General features: G+C 47.2%; 1 long non-coding RNA gene across 1 annotated transcript in view; it reads right to left on the bottom strand.

Annotated features, from left to right (window-relative positions):
• Positions 1-546: 546 nt before the first annotated feature.
• The window catches only part of LOC146056728 (uncharacterized), a 90,972-nt gene continuing 69,405 nt past the window's right edge, over positions 547-22,113 (bottom strand). The window contains exons 3-5 of the long non-coding RNA XR_014469380.1: positions 13,368-13,596; positions 12,693-12,812; positions 547-1,071 (exon numbers count right to left, since the gene is read on the bottom strand). This is a non-coding gene — a long non-coding RNA (uncharacterized LOC146056728). The remainder of the gene's footprint in view (positions 1,072-12,692; positions 12,813-13,367; positions 13,597-22,113) is intronic.

Below are 22,113 nucleotides of genomic sequence, written 5' to 3'. Positions count from 1 at the left end.
CCGCACTTCCGGGTAGCGCTGGGCACTCTGCACTTCCCAGGCAAACGTTAGGGGTAAAGGAGCACCTCTAGCGTCTGTCTTCTTCATAGCGGTGGCCATTTTTGGAGGGGCACAGGGTCTCCGTCTGCATGAGCTATATTGTACATGCTATTGTCCAGTGTTTACACATTGAGCAATGAACAATTAGCATGCCCAAGGGTTGTTATTGACACCCTCACCCCGTTGCCTGTACATGCATGCCAGTCTGCCCAGTACTATTGCATCACGCCAATCTCCTAAGAAAAGCTATTCAGTACTATATTCTACCTAACGGCTCCCACAACCTCGCAGTCACTACAACAGTGATGGCTAACCTTGACACGCCAGCTGTTGTTGAACTACACATCCCAGCATGCCCTGCATCAGTTTTACTATTTGGCCATGCTAAAACTGATGCTGGGCATGTTGGGATGTGTAGTTTAACAACAGCTGGAGTGTCAAGGTTAGCCATCACTGAACTACAATAACCAATTTGCTTGGGAAAACAAAGGGTCTTCCAGATCATCTCCACAAAATCTCCGTTGCTTAGGGAAGATGGAAAGCAACTAACCAGAAAAATTGTCCAACTAGCAAACCGGCTGCCTCCGCAATATGTGCACTTCAAACGGTGCCTGGCTAATCCATACGAGTAACAATATGTAGTCATCTTTCTAGGTTTTTATTTTAATTTTATTAGAATAGCTCAAGATCCACATCAATGTCCCTTGGTTGCAGACACCAGTCTATCATACAGCACAACTGCCTATGTAATCTGAGGCCTCAGGTCTGCAGCAGTACTGATTATGTCACTTGCAAGGTTGCCAATCACAGCTTTGGCTGTAGTTGTTGCCGTGGGATACAGATGATGCTCTTGTTCTTCCTTAGGTCAATTAATTTGCTGTTGGTGATATTCTGCTGTGAGTGCCACCCAGTGGTAGAAATTGGGAACAGCTGCTAATCAGTCCTATCAGTGTTTCAAATACAGGCCAGGCATTGCATGCCACCGGGCAACTGGGGTAGTAGTCTCTGGCTCTGAGTCTCTCTCTTTTGTTTCTATTGGATAAAGAACAGAACAATAAATCCCCTACTTAGATAATAGCTGTACACATTTCCTCTGTAGCATATCCTAATAGTAAAACTGTGGGCATGCTGGGATGTGTAGTTCCACAACAGCTGGAAGACCACATACCTACCAACTGTTTACATAACATGTCCCCAGTAGTGCCATTTACATAACATGTCCCCAGTAGTGCCATTTACATAACATGTCCCCAGTAGTGCCATTTACATAACACGTCCCCAGTAGTGCCAGTTACATAACACGTCCCCAGTAGTGCCAGTTACATAACACGTCCCCAGTAGTGCCAGTTACATAACACGTCCCCAGTAGTGCCAGTTACACAACACGTCCCCAGTAGTGCCAGTTACACAACACGTCCCCAGTAGTGCCAGTTACACAACATGTCCCCAGTAGCGCCAGTTACACAACACGTCCCCAGTAGTGCCAGTTACACAACACGTCCCCAGTAGTGCCAGTTACACAACACGTCCCCAGTAGTGCCATTTACATAACATGTCCCCAGTAGCGCCAGTTACACAACACGTCCCCAGTAGTGCCAGTTACACAACACGTCCCCAGTAGTGCCAGTTACACAACACGTCCCCAGTAGTGCCAGTTACACAACACGTCCCCAGTAGTGCCAGTTACACAACACGTCCCCAGTAGTGCCAGTTACACAACACGTCCCCAGTAGTGCCAGTTACACAACACGTCCCCAGTAGCGCCAGTTACACAACACGTCCCCAGTAGCGCCAGTTACACAACATGTCCCCAGTAGCGCCAGTTACACAACATGTCCCCAGTAGCGCCAGTTACACAACATGTCCCCAGTAGCGCCAGTTACATAACATGTCCCCAGTAGCGCCAGTTACATAACATGTCCCCAGTAGCGCCAGTTACATAACATGTCCCCAGTAGCGCCAGTTACATAACATGTCCCCAGTTGCGCCAGTTACATAACATGTCCCCAGTAGCGCCAGTTACATAACATGTCCCCAGTAGTGCCAGTTACATAACATTATTATTATTATTATAATTTTATTTATAAGGCGCCACAAGTGTTTCGCAGCGCCGTACAAAGGAACAATACAGGGAGACAAAGCTTGGCATAACATTGAATAAATAACAAAAATAAAGTACAAATAGAGAGCGCCACAGATCAATACACATTACAGCTTAAATGTAAGTAGTGAGGACTCAATCAACATACAACTAGAGGCTTGAGGCCAATGATGGAGAGGAGTATGCGGACAAAGATGGTCACTGAGTGTTGGAGTATAGGAGAGCTGTGAGTGAAATGTGAAGAGAAGTGGGCTTTGACAACAGGAAGGAAGAGGGCCCTGCTCAGAGGAGCTTACAATCTAGTAGTAATAACATGTCCCCAGTAGTACCATTTACATAACATGTCCCCAGTCGTGCCCGTTACATAACATGTCCCCAGTAGTACCAATTACATAACATGTCCCCAGTAGTACCAATTACATAACATGTCCCCAATAGTGCCCATTACATAACATGTCCCCAATAGTACCAGTTACATAACATGTCCCCAGAAGTGCCCTAGTTACATAACATGTCTCAAGTAGTACCATTTACATAACATGTCCCTAGTCGTGGCAGTTACATAACATGTCCCCAGTAGTGCCAGTTACATAACATGTCCCCAGTAGTGCCCATTACATAACATGTCCCCAGTAGTGCCAGTTACATAACATGTCCCCAGTAGTACCAGTTACATAACATGTCCCCAGTAGTACCATTTACATAACATGTCCCTAGTCGTGGCAGTTACATAACATGTCCCCAGTAGTGCCAGTTATATAACATGTCCCCAGTAGTGCCGGTTACATAACATGTCCCCAGTAGTAGCAGTGCCAAAGGGCTGAAAGTGTAACCGTTTGTGACATCACCCCTCTTTGTGACATCATCACACTGTCTGTGACATCATCACACTGTCTGTGACATCATCACACTGTCTGTGACATCATCACACTGTGACATCATCACACTATATATATGGGCATAGGCTGAGCTATGACCATATATGGGCATAGGCTGAGCCTAACAGGGTATAAATAAGGGTGCCCAGACTGCTGGACCTCATTTTGCTGCAGCCTCTCGACAAGATAAGTCACAGTCTAGAGAAGTCAAAGCAGAGAAGCTAACATGCCGGTCTCTCAAGGGCCAGCCACACCATCCCGGCCTCAGTATCGGCCTGTGGCACCAAAACATGTTGTGCGAAGGCAGCCAACATCTGAGCAGGCCAAGCTGGCGACATCTGGGCCAACATCTGAGCGGGTCAAAGCGGCGACCCAGGTCAAGGCCAAGCCGCCGAGCACATTTCATTACAATGTGTACAGTCTAGGGCCCTCTTCCTATATAGACACACACAAAAAAACAAAGCTGGCAGAACCAATCAAGCCAAAAGCCCCGGTCAAACCAAAGCTGGCAGAACCAGTCAAGCCATTGAGCCCCCCTCCTTACAGGGTGTGCAGTCTAGGGCCCCCCTCTTGCTATATAGACGCATTCAAACCAAAGCTGGCAGAACCGGGCAAGCCTAAGCTGGCAGCCCCGGTCAAACCAAAGCTGGCAGGCCCTGTCAAGCCAAAACCTGCAGCCCCGATCAAGCCTAAGCGGGCAGCCCTGGACAACTCAAAGCTGGCAGACCCAATAAAGGCCAAACCAACAAACCTGGTCAAGCCAAAGCCTGCAGCCCCGGTCGAGCAAAAGCTGACAGACCCAATCATGGCCAAAACAACAGACCTGGTCATGCCCAAGCCAGCAGACGCGGTCATGCCCAAGCCGGCAGAAGCGGTCATGCCCAAGCCGGCAGACGCGGTCATTCCCAAGCCGGCAGACGCGGTCATTCCCAAGCCGGCAGACCCGGTCATTCCCAAACTGGCAGATATGGTTAATGCTGCCAAATGCACACCCCTGTCTGTGGATGATCACCCAGCCCAGCAGAAGAAACCTGGCTCGTTCAGGTCAAGAGTCTCCAAATTCATGAGAAACGGGTGCTGCACGAGTTAGACAACAACAGACTCCTGCAAAAAAAAAAAATCCCTCCCCTCCCCCCCCCCTCCTCCCTCCCCTCCCCTCCCCACCTGAACTATACTAGGCTATTCTATGCTATGCTTAGCTATGCTATGCTAAGACTTCGGTCTTAGTATAGCATAGCTAAGCACAGCGTAGAATAGAATAGCTTAGCATAGATAGTCTTAGCTAAGACAATGTTAAGACTAGGCTATTCTAGGCTATGCTTAGCTATGCTATTCTAAGACAATGGTCTTGGTATTGCATAGCTAAGCATAGCATAGATTAGCATAGTCCTAACATAGTCTCAGCTAAGACTATCTATGTTATTCTATGCTATGCTTAGCTATGCTATGCTAAGACTATGGTCTTAGTATAGCATAGCTAAGCATAGCATAGAATAGTATAGCACAGGCTCCTCCCCTCCCTCCCCCTCCACCCACCTGATGAGGTCACCTTGACGTGGTAGGTGGGCTCACATTTTTGTGCCAAGAACCTCAATGTCCCCCATGTTCATGTTATTGGTTTCTCTGCTTATTGTGTACCTGCATTTTCTGACATCCCTCTTCCAGTGCCTCGCTGAGTGTTTCTGTATGTATATGTGTAATGAAGGTTAAATTGTTTTATACAGTATGTGAACTTTTCATATATTATTATATGAATCTACTGTACATTACTGTAATGATATTTCTTATCATTTAATCTTTTTGAATAAATGAAATAATAAAACTAATGTCATATAGAAAATAAGTTGCTGTAACCAAAATAACTATTCCCCAGAGACATTGTCCTACAGAAAAGTCACAGCCCCTGTATTACATACAAATGTACATTACCGATTTATTTCCATATCATAGGTATCCTAGTGCCGGTTACATAATATGTCCCCAGTAGTAGCAGTGCCAAAGGGCTGAAAGTGTAACAGTCTGTGACATCACCCCTCTTTGTGACATCATCACACTGTCTGTGACATCACCCTGGACTCAGCTGCATTGTTATGCTATATGTAACAATGACAGTTAGGAAGTGGCTGGAATATGTGCAGGGAAATTATAAACTGATGTGTTTGTAACTGGCAGAGATTAAAATGCTGTTATCACATGAATGTGCTGTTAGCTCACAGATGCTATGTCACATGGATGATTATTCTTGTGGTTTATTTATTAATGATTTAATAATGGTTTAATACTGATTTTTTTTTTAATGTTTTTATTGAGATTTTCACATATACATAGCAAATATTCCAAAAGGAAAAAATATGCAAGCAGTATGATAAAATGGTACACAATGCAACATCGACAGAAGGAGGATCTCAACGTCAGAGTCGAAGTATAAACATTCCTCACAAATTACTCTTTTCATCATCAGAAAAATTACTGAAAAATATGAACCATATATATATATATATATATCTATATATATATATATATATATATATAGATATATAGATATATCTATCGTGATGCCTAGAAAATTGCTAAGGTACATGTGATACCATCAATGTCAAGAGTGTGTTATAAAGCTTTGGACAAATATGGAATCAAAACCAATCTAATAAATCTGAGCTAGTTGAACATACAAAATAGTAACGACTCATTCATCCATCATTCACACCGGAGGGAAATAAGGGGGGGTGTATATTATCTAAGAGTAACCTCAAGTATATGTTCTCTAAATTAAGGTGATAACGTTTCAATTAGCGGGGACCATTTAGATAAGAATTTCTGGGTTTTACAGTCCACATCTGGGAGAGTAGACCCGTAACAAAGTATTGTGGTCAGCTCAGATTGTAAATGCTCAAGCCTGGGGGGTACAGGGGAAATCCACTGCTTAACTATGAGCTTTTTTGCAACTGTAAGGATTATTATCAGAAGGGGGATCATTGGGTGTGCGGACTGGGGTATCTGCCAAGCAGCAGTTTGTAAACCTTAAAGAGCTTTTATATTGAACGGTAGGTCAATATCAAATGAGTTATGTATATACCATTTCACTTTGAACCAAAATTTTGCCATTTTGGGACAGTGCCAAAAGTTGTGTAGAAATAGGGCTTTTGGAGAATGACACTTAGGGCATCTACCTGAGTCTGAAGAAACCCTGTGTATTCTCTGGCCCGGTGAAATATATGCTCGGTACAGAAATTTCAAATGGATCTCCTGTAATGGCGCTGAGTGCAAAATGTTAAATATGGATGGTATAGAATGAGTTAGGTCTCGTCTAGTCACAGGGGAAGAGAATTCCGAAGACCAAGTCTCGAGGAGGGGGGACCATAGCTTACCCATGTTTATAATGGAGATAAGTATGTCGCCATATAGCCATTGCGTTTTATAATGTGTTTTGCTAATTCTAGTAATCAGTGAGGTGAGAGGGTCCGGTGTTTCTTCATTTGGCCAGGGGATTGGAAGAGACTGTATATAGTGTCGCAGTTGTAGGTGAATGAAAAAATCTGACCAAGGTAAATCAAAAAGATTTACTAAATCAGTGAAAGAATATAGAGAACCACCTGGGTCACACACATCTCTAATTGCAGAGATTCCTTTAAGCTTCCAGACAGTGAACCTAGAATTGGTAAGAGGTGGGGTAAAACAAGGATTGCCTCCTATAGATATAAATTTGGTATGTGTAGGGTTTCTGCCCCAAGCTTTATGTATGGCCCCCCAGGCCTGGTATGTATCCCAAAACAGAATATTATTTTTTTAAAGTGGGCGGTATAAGGGATTTCGGGGTATGTAGCAGGGCTTTGAGATCATATGGGGCCACTAGTGCTTGTTGCAAATTATAATTAGTATAAATAGAGGAGTCTAATAACCAATCCGAAATGTACCGAAAGGCGACGGCTCTAGAGAAGGATAGAAGGTCCGGGACGGCCAGGCCACCATGCTCCTTATGGAGCTTCAGTTTTGTTAAGGCTATACGGGGTTATTTATTATTCCATTAAAATTTTGTAAATAGTTTATCGTAGGCTGAACAGTCTTTCCTGTTGGGTCTCAGAGGCAGCATCTGTAGCGTGTAAGATATTTTTGGAAATATGATACTTTTTAAAGTCGCCACCCTCCCCAGTGCCGAAATCGGTAAGGAAGACCAAGAGGTCAATAACTGAGAGATTTTGGACATAATCGGGTTATATTTTGTCGCGTATAATTTAGTCAGGTCGGCAGGGACAAAGACACCTAGATATTTTAGTTTCATTTTATTCAGGGAAAACTGAGAGAGGATAGGATTAGAAGCAAGTGTGAGGGCGGAAGGAGTGAGTGGAAGCAGGTCAGATTTAGAGGGATTTACCTTATAACCGGCAAAATAACTAAAGTTATCAATGACGGACATAATATTAGGGATGGGTTTTAAAGGGTCGGATACAAAAAGGAGCATGTCGTCCGCAAATAAACGTGAACCCCTGTAAACGACTACAATTGTCTTAGGGAAATCGCTAATGGTTCAATAGCAAGGGAAAATAATAGGGGCGAGAGTGGGCAGCCCTGTCTGGTACCTCTTTTTAGAATTCCTGGATCAGATATATACCCATTGCATATAATCCGAGAACTAGAGGCTGTATATAAAGCGTTTAATACACTGGAGAAGCCCGGCGGAAACCCAGAACGTGTGAGCGTGGTGTACAGATGGTCCCAACTGACATAATCAAAGGCTTTCTCTGCATCGAGAGAAAGAATGAAATGTGCGTCTGGGTTAGCCGTGGAGTTCGGCCAGTGTGAAGCAGCCAGAACCTTTCTTATGTTCCCTGTGGAATGACGACCCTTAACCCCTTCCCGACATTTGACGTACATTTACGTCATGGTCGGGATGTACTTCCCGACACATGGCATAAATGTACGTCATGACTTGTAACTGTCACCGCGTCTAGAGACGCGGTGACAGAGGGACAATGTCTGCTGTCCCTGACAGCAGACATCTTCCCTCATTGCCCAGGGGGGGCAGCGATGCCCCCCGTCATGGGCGATCGATGCGATTGGCTGTTCAAACGTGAACAGCCAAAAGCAGCGTTTACTGTGTTATGTGTAAAATTTAGACTCTGCTGCCCCCTAGCGTCCAAAAAAAATAAAAGAAAGTTGAAATAATGATGTAATAATAAAGTTTAGATATGGTCTTTGTTAGTTATTAACTATTTTGAGTGGTATGATTATTTGTCTCACAAGCAGAAAATGTAACATTTTGCAAATTGCAAAATGTTCATTTTTTTTACGACATTTTGGTATTTTTCACAAAAAAAAAAAACTGTATCGACCAAAATTTATCACTAACTTAAAGTACAATGTGTCACGGGAAAACAATCTCAAAATCACTGGGATAAGTAAAAGCAAAAGAAAGTTATCCCCACTTAAGTGATACCTGTCAGATTTGAAAAAAAAGGCCTCTGTCAGGAAGGCAAAAACATGCTGCGTCGGTAAGGGGTTAATGAAGCCCGTCTGATCTGAGTGGACCACAGAAGGAAGAATTAACTTCAACCTATCTGCCAGAATTTTGGTATACAACTTATAATCAACGTTGAGAAGTGATATGGGTCTGTATGATCCCGGCAAGTGTGGGTCTCTTCCCAGTTTGGGGAGGAGATGACTGAATGCATCAGTGAAATCAGTGGCGTCACTAGGGTTGGTGTCACCCGGTGTAGTAACTCATGGTGTCACCCCCCCCCAACTTTCCATAAGTTGGAGATAGGATGCTTGTGCATGCTGAAAAATTGGGGTGTGGCCTATCAGAAGGGGGTGTAGCCTGTAACGTGATTGTATTGTGTAACTGCAGATTGTGCCAGCGCACCTATTCTAATCTTCCAGTTTATAGATGAATTGATTGATCAGTTCAGCTTAGTTCTACCCTGCATTGGCTATAAATCATTAAATACTGTTTATCCGTAATGCCAATCACACATTATGCCGCATACCGTGATGCCAATTACACAATAAGCTGCACACCGTGATGCCCATTACACCGCATACCGTGATGCCCATACGCCACACACCGTGATGCCAATTACACATTATGCCACACACCGTGATGCCAATTACACAATAAGCTGCATACCGTGATGCCCATTACGCCACACACCGTGATGCCAATTACACATTATGCCGCACACCGTGATGCCAATTACACAATAAGCTGCACACCGTGATGCCCATTACACCGCATACCGTGATGCCCATTACGCCACACACCGTGATGCCAATTACACATTATGCCACACACCGTGATGCCAATTACACAATAAGCTGCACACCGTGATGCAGGGGCGGATTGGGATGAAAAACCAGCCCGGGAAATTTCTGGGAGCAGCCCTAATGGAGGCGGGATCTGTTTAGGTGTGGGGTTTGTCACGAGGAGCGGGATCCCTCCTCATGTGGCCTTTGTTGGACACAGTCGCAGCTGTCCTAGCATCTTTTGCTGCAGTTGCATACAGTATGTTACTATGATAATGCTGCTACTAAACTCTTCCCTGACACGTCCCATGTCACACGCAATGTCCCTCCATGGGAAAAAACAATTTGCTGATACAGGAAAAATAAACAGATATATTGGCCTTAAAAGGAATAAATAATACACACTGGCACCCGGAAGGAATTTACAAATAAAAATATTGGCCCCTACAGGTAAAATAAAACACATTGGCCCCATTGGTCCCTACTGGAATGATTAAAACATATCGGCCCCACACTCTGTCCCCTGTTCTACTATATATCACACTCCCTCCCACTGCATCCTGTTCTCTATTACACACTACCTCCCACTGCGCTAGATCACACTCCCTCCCTTTGAAGCCTGTACTCTATCACACACTCCATCCCACTGCGATATATGACTTTTCCTCCCCCTGCGCTATATCACACACACTCACCTGTGGCCTGCACTCTATCACACACTCCCTTCCACTGCACTATATCACACTCCCTCCCACTGCATCCTGTACTCTATTACACTCTACCTCCCACTGCGCTATATCACACTCCCTCACCTGCGGCCTGCACTCTATCACACACTCCCTTCCACTGCACTATATCACACTCCCTCCCCCTGCGCTATATCACACACCCTCACCTGTGGCCTGCACTCTATCACACACTCCCTTCCACTGCACTATATCACACTCCCTCCCACTGCGCTATATCACACTCCCTCACCTGCGGCCTGCACTCTATCACACACTCCCTTCCACTGCACTATATCACACTCCCTCCCCCTGCGCTATATCACACTCCCTCCCCCTGCGCTATATCACACTCCCTCCCACTGCATCCTGTACTCTATTACACTCTACCTCCCCCTGCGCTATATCACACTCCCTCCCACTGCATCCTGTACTCTATTACACTCTACCTCCCCCTGCGCTATATCACACTCCCTCCCCCTGCGCTATATCACACTCCCTCCCATTGCATCCTGTACTCTATTACACTCTACCTCCCACTGCGCTATATCACACTCCCTCACCTGCGGCCTGCACTCTATCACACACTCCCTTCCACTGCACTATATCACACTCTCTCCCCCTGCGCTATATCACACTCCCTCACCTGCGGCCTGCACTCTATCACACACTCCCTACCACTGCACTATATCACACTCCCTCCCACTGCGCTATATCACACTCCCTCACCTGCGGCCTGCACTCTATCACACACTCCCTTCCACTGCACTATATCACACTCCCTCCCCCTGCGCTATATCACACTCCCTCCCCCTGCGCTATATCACACTCCCTCCCACTGCATCCTGTACTCTATTACACTCTACCTCCCCCTGCGCTATATCACACTCCCTCCCACTGCATCCTGTACTCTATTACACTCTACCTCCCCCTGCGCTATATCACACTCCCTCCCCCTGCGCTATATCACACTCCCTCCCACTGCATCCTGTACTCTATTACACTCTACCTCCCACTGCGCTATATCACACTCCCTCACCTGCGGCCTGCACTCTATCACACACTCCCTTCCACTGCACTATATCACACTCTCTCCCCCTGCGCTATATCACACTCCCTCACCTGCGGCCTGCACTCTATCACACACTCCCTTCCACTGCACTATATCACACTCCCTCCCACTGCGCTATATCACACTCCCTCACCTGCGGCCTGCACTCTATCACACACTCCCTTCCAATGCACTATATCACACTCCCTCGCCCTGTGCTATATCAGACACCAGTGGCGTAACTAGGGCTCCGCAGCCCCAACGGTGGCAGAGGGTGCCTGCGCCACCGGGGCGCAGGTTCACAGCGCTTTCACAGAGGCTGCCAAAGGCCAGGAGTCCTGTGTGAGCTCTGCAGCTGCAGCCAATAAGGAAACGCAGACTTGTCCGCCTCTGGCTGTCTGTGTGAGGGCTCTCAGTGACCCGCCCCATGACCCGCTGATTAGTGGGTCACTGAGCGTCCTCACACAGACAGCCAGAGAGCTCCCACTTCTACCCTGCCCGCCGCTCCCCCTTCCTCACTGCGTGATGGAGAGAGTGTCCGTCAGCCACTGGAGAGAGCCTGCTGCTCAATTCAGGATACTCTCCTCCCGGGTCTCACTGACGGATTAAAGCAGCACAGGTACTGTTCATTCTGTACCTGCGCTGTCAGTGTGTACCTGCTCTGTCAGTGTGATTAGGAGGGGGATGGCACCAGAATTTATTTACTTTTAGTTACGTCACTGTCACTCACCCTGAATTCTGTACTCTATTACACTGATACACTCCCTCGCCCATGGCTTGTGTTCTCACACACTCCCACCCCCTGCGGTCTGTGCTTTATTACACTGATGTTCTCCTTCACCTTCCGGCCTTTACCTACACTTACACGCTCCCTCTCCCCAAGTTGTACGCTCTATCACACTGGCACGCTCCCTCTCCCCGAGACGTACGCTTTATCACACCCCCTGAGCTTTATCACACTCACTTGCTCCCTCATCCTGCGCTCTATCACACTGACGTGCTCCATCACCCTATGGCCTGTGATCTGTCACACTGATGCACTCCCTCCCTTTGAGGCATGCACTCTGTCACGCAGTCCCTAACCTTAACTTACTCCACCACCTTACCCACCCTCCCTGCAGCCTAAGCCTGACTGCATCCTAATTCAACACCCTTGGCTGATTTACATGTGCCGCACACTAGTTTAGTTTATTAACGCAGACACAACAAAACCCAATATGGCAGCAGTGCAAAGCCAGTTGTGCCTCTCCCTGTAGATACTGACACACACATACACTCTGGGCAGCCACTTCTCTCCCTCTTGCTGTGGAATCAGGCCAGTTCTGTGTAGCTCCGCCCAGGGCCGGTGCAAGGATGTTTGGTGCCCTCCTGCACACTATAAATTTGTGCTTCCTCTCCCATACTTAATAAAGGGACAATGCCCACCGCACACCGCAAAAAAAAAAGGAGGTATGGCCATACAATAGTACCAATTCAAATGACTCAGTAGCACAATCTTGTTCACATTACACAGCACATAGCGCACACAGGGCACTCAATGTCTGGATTCCCACATCGGTCTCCTAACCGCTTGGTTTCTGAACATCGGTAAATCATACAAAATCTGTCTTGTAACAAATTTGGCAGGCTGACAGCTGGGAGTGCAGTGCTTAACTTACTGTACTGCCGCACATGGGCCTGTTCTGCATCCGACGTGCACGGCATCACTGGTGTGTGTAGTGGAGCTTCCTTCTGCTGGGTGGGGGCTTGAAGCCTCTTCAGTTGTACCCGCAGGCTTTCTGTAATGCAAGAGAGCTGTGATGGGTAACGCGCTTAGGGGATGGGGCCACAAGTGACAAGTATCCCCACAGAAAATCTTCCCACTATAGGTGACCCTCCAGTACTCGAAGTAGCGGTATAACATACCACTGTATAATGCCCCACTATATATATATATATATATATATATATATATATATATATATATATATATATATAGCTTACAGGTGAATGTGGCCGGCACACTGCTGGTGACCAAGGGATACTTGCCCCAGTGCCCTCCAAGGTATAGAAATACCAAAATACAAACATGAACTGGTAGGGCGGCACTCGAGGGTCTTGGTATGGAAAGAATAAGAGTCCAAACTGTGGGTTCCTTATTGACGTTTCAGTCGGTTAAGACTTTTATCAAGAACAGGATAGCATACAGTGATACAAGTGAACATACACGTGTTATATAGGGAAACATAATGATGAAATGGTGTGCACCTGCGTCTCATAGCCACTCCCCCCGCCGGCCGCCGGCCGATGACGCGGACTCCCGCTCTCCCCTCACTCACCTGGGGCCTGTTTACCTTGCGGCGTGATGTGCGCTCTCCTGGCTCCGTCTCTGTCTGTGGCTCATCGGCGTCCGATTCAGATGACGTCATGACGTCGGCGCCATGACGGACGGTTGCCCCGGAGACGGCTCACGCCGCCGGCTCACTTTCCCTCTTGGTTCCACCCCTGTGGGCGTGTTGGAGTCTGCATGTCCGCACCAATCAGACAGGCGTCCTGGCTGGTTGTCATGGAGCTAGGACGCATCTGCAAAAAAACACAATAACAATGGTAAATAGATACATTTACGTGCTGCATCGACATGTTTATACATGATTAGTGATCAAGGTATTGGTAGAACGAGTGAACACGTGAAAAAAACAATTCATGTGAAATCAAAAAAGAATCGTGAAAAAACTACAGTGAACCGTGCTCACTAAAGGCTATATAAAAATTAAAAAGTTACTGGGGACTGATGACACAACCTAATCTGGTGCTGTGGCATACTTGTAGCTGTCTGGTATACTGTTTGTTAAGACCTCTGGGCCTTATTCTGGTTGGTGCGGCCGGGCCGTACGCGTACGTCCCGGTGTTTTTCATGATCTGCGCATGTGCAGATACGCTAATGCGCCGGCGCGAACACTCCACAACGCTTACGGCCGGGTCTCAACGTGCGAAAAAACCTGTACGCGAGTGTACGGGTAATGGGGGCGGCATAGGGGCGTGTTGATGGGAGCGGCCGAAATAATGAGGGAAAATGGGCGTAAATATGGGCGTACACGGGGGTGTGCACCAAAAATGAGCGGTGCTACCACCGCACGATCGACTAAGGCACCGTTCATTTCGGACACAAAACAGGCGGCCGCCAACCGCCATCTCAAACCACCCCTACAGATACCGCATGCCAGCGTGCGGCTGAGTTGGCTAATTAACGCTGATTACTACTCAAACACATACACCTGAATGTAATAAGCAATGCTGCAGTCTATTAAGTCCAAACCATGATTTCACTGCCTGCAAGCCACACACACAGCACGCAAACACATTGGAAGCTTATGTTTCTATACTTCTCCACATTTAAAGGTTTGTTTAATTTAAGGTAAGAATCTTTTTATACGCTAAGGTAGGTATTTGCTAAACAGACACATTCACTACGTGCTTTCATAGACTTTACGCAGTAGCACACTCAATCTACACAAGTCGACATGTGTCAACGTGTTCACTCTAATACTAACATAGGTTTTGTATTTAGGATACAATAACATAAACCACATCTAACACCTACAAAGGATGTTTCAGCAATGTTTGAAGCCCATGACCACTATTTTCCACACAATCTTTGTATAGTACCCAAAATAATGACCTGTACCACTATCTCATCTGCTATGATTTGGATTTGACTACACTCTGGATGTAAGATGCCACCAATCACATTATTGCACTCTCATCTCTCTAACAAAGGATTCCTACATCTGCTTATGACACTGTAAAATCATATATATTTAAAAAGTTATGCATGTTTGTTCACAAGCTAATTTATCATGTTTGGCCCATTCACACATCTTTTTTTAGGGAGGACACATATGCATTCCTACACAAATGTACCTTTTCACCCTTGTTTGTCTGCCTCACCCACTCCATGAGGAAAGCATTGTTCTGGACCTGCTTTTACCTACTACTGTAGGAGCTACCTCACCTGCACACAAACTGCTTTCTCACCTATTAAGTTGCTCTGCACATGTGCTGACACAAACTAATTAGCAGGGAAAAGTTGGATAGGAACATGGGAATGGCCATGGAGAGGGTTACACATGGGAAACTTTGACCACACTTCAACAAATGTTCAAAAATACCCTGGTCAGTAAGTACACATAAATCTAGTATTTGTTTCACACAAGAAATGACACATACCACAATTTAGATTTAATTTGTAAAATAAATGTATTTGCTGTTCAGCATCACAGCTTGACACTTTAATGTGAGAAATCAAATAAACAAATAAAATAGACACACAAATAATAAAACAGCCAGAACAAGAGGTTGCATATCTCCAAACATGTGTTACCCTGCAAATGCAATGGTGAAAGAAATGGGGACACCAGATTACGTACTGCAACAACCAGGGTGAATACTAAGCAAGATACACACCACCAAAAAAAAAAATCCTGCATTTGTAGAGGTCAAAATACGAACTTTCATGCCCATGGCACGCAAATGGATCGATGGCCAACTCAGGAAGCGGATGTCCAGTGCAATTTAAACCTTTGGGCTCCAACCACAGAGGAAGTGAACCAGGTCTCATTTGGGCCCTTTTTTGCCCCTTTTAGATGGGGCCTTGGGGACAGGGGCCTTTGGCTCAGCTGGCTTTCGGCGTCTTCCCCTAGTCGACACAGGAGGGTCAGCCGAGGTGGAAGGTTGGGGAGCAGCTTGGGGTGGGGCAGCAGATGGGGGATTGTCCCTTAGGGACCTGGCGGTGGACAGCTGCTCCGCAAGAAGTTCATTCTGGCGGCTGAGGTGTTGGCCAATGCTTACTATGCCAGCCGCCAGAGTTTCATTAATGCGGTTCAAGGCCTCAACCTGCAACTTGTTTGTGGCCTTCCACTCCGCCAGAAAATCCGCCACCTGCTGCTGACGGATCGCAGCATCCACCCCTTGCTGCTCGATCCTCTCCAGCGTCACCAACAGGCTCTCATCCCATGTCTCCTGTGGCTGGGGCTGGGGGCGACGTCTTGGTGGAGGCTGGACCACTTGCTCCACCTGTGGCTCTGCAGAGGAAGATGCTGCCGGTCCATCCTGGCTTTCTGCTTCTGCTAGGATAAGAATTGAAAACAATGTCACCATCACATACGCAATAAAAAATATCTTTCTAAATACAATGCATTACTGTGACTTACCATCAAAAGGAGCATCAAAGACCTCCGCCGGGAGCTCACTGTCCATATTGGAGATCCCCCTGATCTCCCCCACATCAATCACGTCCAAGGAGTCCTGCTCCAGGGGGGTATACTCCAAATGGTCAGGCATAGGACCGCTCCCGGTGGACATGCTGTGGTTGTACCGGTCAGTCATCTTCCTCTTCAGTGTACTTTTGAAGTCAGTCCACCTACAAGTTTAAAAATACAAATATCACCATGAGATATGTGCACCACTGTGCTACGTGTAGGGTTACCACCTAGTCCCTTCAATTCCGGACACATGTTAATTACACAGGTTCTGTGGCAGTTTAAAATTAGGTGAAGTGGAGTCTTGAAGTCAGCCAGCCACAGAACCTGTGTAATTAATATGTGTCCGGAATTAAAGGGACTATGTGGTACCCCTAGCTACGTGACATTTCCTAGTGTGGGTGCTCTTATGTTTTTTTGCCATATGTGTCCCACACACACATTCATGTCTAAATTAGGAGGCATTTCAGTGTCTCATCTCATTCATTAGGCCACTAAATGCACATACATACATCACTATGCAGAAATGACATCATCCATGGCCAAATTAGGCACCTCCACCTGGTGTGAAACTACACATTCCACCATAGCTTGACAATGTGGTTATTATGGAGTAATTTAACTATGGAATGGCATACTGGGATGTGTAGTTTCTCACCAGCTACATGTGCACAGTTTGCTCATTCTTGTTTCAGTAGCATCATATGGAACATGTTACAACAACTCTTTCAAAAACACACTTTCTCTTGTCCCATCACATACTTAACATGAGCAGAACTGTGCCCATAACCTCACATCACACCAATGGTGCATGTTTCATATATCAATGTGGGTTATTAGACATGGTTGTGTTCACATGTGACATTGAAGTGTAGCACTATCTACAAACACACCTTTCTATTAGTCTCAAAACATACATGTAACATATGTACACACATATGACATCAGGGGGACAAAGACCAGGGCAATTTTTCAGCAGTCTCCAGCAGGAACTGAGGCCCTTATTCTAGTTCACTCTTTCTGCCCAAATATTTCTTTGATGGACAAAACCATGTGCACTGCAGGTGAGGCAGGTGTAAAACCCCACCCAAATCTGATTATCTCTGCACAAGTAACACCTGCCTCACCTGCAGTGCACATGGTTTTGTCCATCTAAGAAATATTTGGCCAGAAAGAGTGAACTACAATAAGGGCCTCAGTTCCTGCTGGAGACTGCTGAAAAATAGCCCTGACAAACACACTAACCTTTTCTTCACCGCGTCCCAATTTCTGACCACTGGTGACACCTGGTTCACTTCCTCTGTAATCTTGTCCCAAAGCTTTCTCCTTGCACTGGCACCCGGCTTCCTGGTTGCCAATTCAATCCATTCGCGTGCCCTGGGCACTAGAATTCGCATTTCGGCCTCTACAAATGCAGGGTTTCTCTTTCTGGTGGTGGTATCCTGCTCAGTCCTCACCCTAGATGTTGCAGCTTGTTTTCTGGTGGCCCCAGTTCTCTCACCATGCACCTGCTGGGTCACACCTGTTTGGAGAGATGCAACCTCTTGTTCTGGCTGGTTGCTTGGCCCTTGTGGAGCTGGTGGAGGTTCAACAGGGCCTGTTACTGAGGGGCCCGCTTGATCTTGCAGGCGACTCCTCTCTTGGGCCCTCCTTCTCCGCTCCTGTTCCCTCTTGTTCAGTGCATCAAGCAGGGATTGTGCTGTAGCTCTCTGCAGAGCGTCCTCAGCTGCGGAATCGTCTGAGTCAGACATGTTTGCAGCAATTGTGGGCTGCATCTGACTGAATATTTATATGTTAATCTCCCGCCATGAACAAGGGGGCGTATATTTTTTCCCGCAATGTAGATGCAAATTTACGCCGATATTTCCCGCCGATAATTCCCGCTTAAATTACGCAGGTCTCAACGCACCTGATCAATCACCTGTATATGCACATACACAGGTTGTGGAGCATTGTGGGCTACATCGTGAAATGTGTGCACCTGTCATTCCAATGATGAGTGTTGTCAGCTGGTATCTGTTGGAGTTCGTGTATGCCTTGTGAGTCACATTTCAAAACATCACGTTACAATGCTTTCCTTACATATGTAATGTGTATGAAATTGTCATACAGCAACATGTCGCATTGTGGCCCTTTAAGCAGCGTAGTTATGACTAGAGGGTTGCGTGTATTATTTTCCGCACACTGTAAATACAGTACTCCTCTCCATGGATATCAGTGTATCGTGCCCCCTTTAAGCAGCGTAGTTATACGTAGAGGGTTGCGTGTATTATTTTCCGCACACTGTAAATACAGTACTCCTCTCCATGGAAATCGGTGTATCGCGCCCCCTTTTAAGCAACGTAGTTACAGTAGAGGGTTGCGTGTATTATTTTCCGCACACGGTATATACAGTTCCTCTCTATACATTGAATGCATGCTGGTGGTTATGGTGTGTGTATATCGGAACGGTCCGCGTAAGTTTCTATTCGCATCCAGTTTGTTAATGTAAGAGGGATTAATAAAGTTAATACCAAACAAACAATTTTTTACACCAATCAGCAAGCACCAAAAGTGATATATGTACCTGCAATTATTAACTGCGCCATTGGCACTATGACTACTACCAGGGCTAGGTGACCCCTGCCACCCTTACACGCCGCTGATCTCCTCTGCTTACAGCGCCGGTGGAGTCATCCTCATTGTACTTGTCCCCGGCACGCCAATCACCACAGTGCGCTGGGGATTCTGGCATGTGTGCGTGCCTGCCCCATACCCGGCCCATGGACATGAAAGCGTCAAAGACATTGTGTGTCTTGTTATGCTGGCGGGCCGCCTGCCAGATCGGAGCATCTGGCGTGCCAGCAGCAACAATGAGGCTGGCTCCATCTGTAAAAGCAGCGTAGTACTGTCGGCAACTGGTGTGGGCGTTACATATAGGCAGCGCTACTACTGTCGGCAGCTGGTGTGGGCGTTACATATAGGCAGCGATACTACTGTCGGCAACTGGTGTGGGCGTTACATATAGGCAGCGATACTACTGTCGGCAGCTGGTGTGGGCGTTACATATAGGCAGCGATACTACTGTCGGCAACTGGTGTGGGCGTTACATATAGGCAGCGATACTACTGTCGGCACCTGGTGTGGGCGTTACATATAGGCAGCGCTACTACTGTCGGCAACTGGTGTGGGCGTTACATATAGGCAGCGCTACTACTGTCGGCAGCTGGTGTGGGCGTTACATACAGGCAGCACTACTACTGTCGGCAGCTGGTGTGGGCGTTACATATAGGCAGCGATACTACTGTCGGCAACTGGTGTGGGCGTTACATACAGGCAGCGATACTACTGTCGGCACCTGGTGTGGGCGTTACATATAGGCAGCGCTACTACTGTCGGCAACTGGTGTGGGCGTTACATATAGGCAGCGCTACTACTGTCGGCAGCTGGTGTGGGCGTTACATACAGGCAGCGATACTACTGTCGGCAGCTGATGTGGGCTTTACATACAGGCAGCGATACTACTGTCGGCAGCTGATGTGGGCGTTACATATAGGCAGCGCTACTACTGTCGGCAGCTGGTGTGGGCGTTACATATAGGCAGCGCTACTACTGTCGGCAGCTGGTGTGGGCGTTACATACAGGCAGCGATACTACTGTCGGCAGCTGGTGTGGGCATTACATATAGGCAGCAATACTACTGCCGGCAGCGGATGTGGGTGTTACATATAGACAGCTATACTACTGTCGGCAGCTGGTGTGGGCGTTACATATAGGCAGCGATACTACTGTTGGTAACTGGTGTGGGCGTTACATATAGGCAGCGCTACTACTGTTGGCAGCGGATGTCGGCATAACATATAGCCAGCGATACTACTGTCGGCAGCTGGAGCTGGTGTGGGGTTACATATAGGCAGCGATACTACTGTCGGTAACTGGTGTGGGCGTTACATATAGACAGCGCTACTGTCGGCTGCTGTTGTGGGCATTACATACAGGCAGCGATACTACTGTCGGCAGCTGATGTGGGCGTTACATATAGGCAGCGATACTACTGTCAGCAACTGGTGTGGGCGTTACATATAGGCAGCAATACTACTGTCGGCAGCTGGTGTGGGTGTTACATATAGGCAGCACTACTGTCGGCAGCTGGTGTGGGCGTTACATATAGTCAGCGATACTACTGTCGGCAACTGGTGTGGGCGTTACATATAGACAGCGATACTACTGTCGGCAACTGGTGTGGGCGTTACATATAGACAGCTATACTACTGACGGCAACTGGTGTGGGCATTACATATAGGCAGCGATACTACTGTCAGTAACTGGTGTTGGCGTTACATATAGGCAGCGATACTACTGTCGGCAGCTGGTGTGGGCGTTACATATAGGCAGCGCTACTTCTGTCGGCAACTGGTGTGGGCGTTACATATAGGCAGCAATACTACTGTCGGCAGCGGATGTGGGCGTTACATATAGGCAGCGATACTACTGTCGGCAACTGGTGTGGGCGTTACATACAGGCAGCGATACTACTGTCGGCAGCTCATGTGGGCGTTACATATAGGCAGCACTACTACTGTCGGCAGCTGGTGTGGGCATTACATATAGGCAGTGATAATACTGTCGGCAGCTGGTGTGGGCGTTACATATAGACAGCGATACTACTGTCGGCACCTGGTGTGGGCGTTACATATAGGCAGCGCTACTACTGTCGGCAACTGGTGTGGGCGTTACATATAGGCAGCGCTACTACTGTCGGCAGCTGGTGTGGGCGTTACATACAGGCAGCACTACTACTGTCGGCAGCTGGTGTGGGCGTTACATATAGGCAGCGATACTACTGTCGGCAACTGGTGTGGGCGTTACATACAGGCAGCGATACTACTGTCGGCACCTGGTGTGGGCGTTACATATAGGCAGCGCTACTACTGTCGGCAACTGGTGTGGGCGTTACATATAGGCAGCGCTACTACTGTCGGCAGCTGGTGTGGGCGTTACATACAGGCAGCGATACTACTGTCGGCAGCTGATGTGGGCTTTACATACAGGCAGCGATACTACTGTCGGCAGCTGATGTGGGCGTTACATATAGGCAGCGCTACTACTGTCGGCAGCTGGTGTGGGCGTTACATATAGGCAGCGCTACTACTGTCGGCAGCTGGTGTGGGCGTTACATACAGGCAGCGATACTACTGTCGGCAGCTGGTGTGGGCATTACATATAGGCAGCAATACTACTGCCGGCAGCGGATGTGGGTGTTACATATAGACAGCTATACTACTGTCGGCAGCTGGTGTGGGCGTTACATATAGGCAGCGATACTACTGTTGGTAACTGGTGTGGGCGTTACATATAGGCAGCGCTACTACTGTTGGCAGCGGATGTCGGCATAACATATAGCCAGCGATACTACTGTCGGCAGCTGGAGCTGGTGTGGGGTTACATATAGGCAGCGATACTACTGTCGGTAACTGGTGTGGGCGTTACATATAGACAGCGCTACTGTCGGCTGCTGTTGTGGGCATTACATACAGGCAGCGATACTACTGTCGGCAGCTGATGTGGGCGTTACATATAGGCAGCGATACTACTGTCAGCAACTGGTGTGGGCGTTACATATAGGCAGCAATACTACTGTCGGCAGCTGGTGTGGGTGTTACATATAGGCAGCACTACTGTCGGCAGCTGGTGTGGGCGTTACATATAGTCAGCGATACTACTGTCGGCAACTGGTGTGGGCGTTACATATAGACAGCGATACTACTGTCGGCAACTGGTGTGGGCGTTACATATAGACAGCTATACTACTGACGGCAACTGGTGTGGGCATTACATATAGGCAGCGATACTACTGTCAGTA

The sequence above is a fragment of the Crinia signifera genome, unplaced genomic scaffold, assembly GCF_055691185.1.
Source record: "Crinia signifera unplaced genomic scaffold, ASM5569118v1 HAP2_SCAFFOLD_87, whole genome shotgun sequence".
In the NCBI taxonomy this organism is placed as follows: domain Eukaryota; kingdom Metazoa; phylum Chordata; class Amphibia; order Anura; family Myobatrachidae; genus Crinia; species Crinia signifera.
The sequence above is the reverse complement of the archived record's forward strand: the minus strand, read 5'-3'. Positions and strand labels throughout refer to the sequence as shown.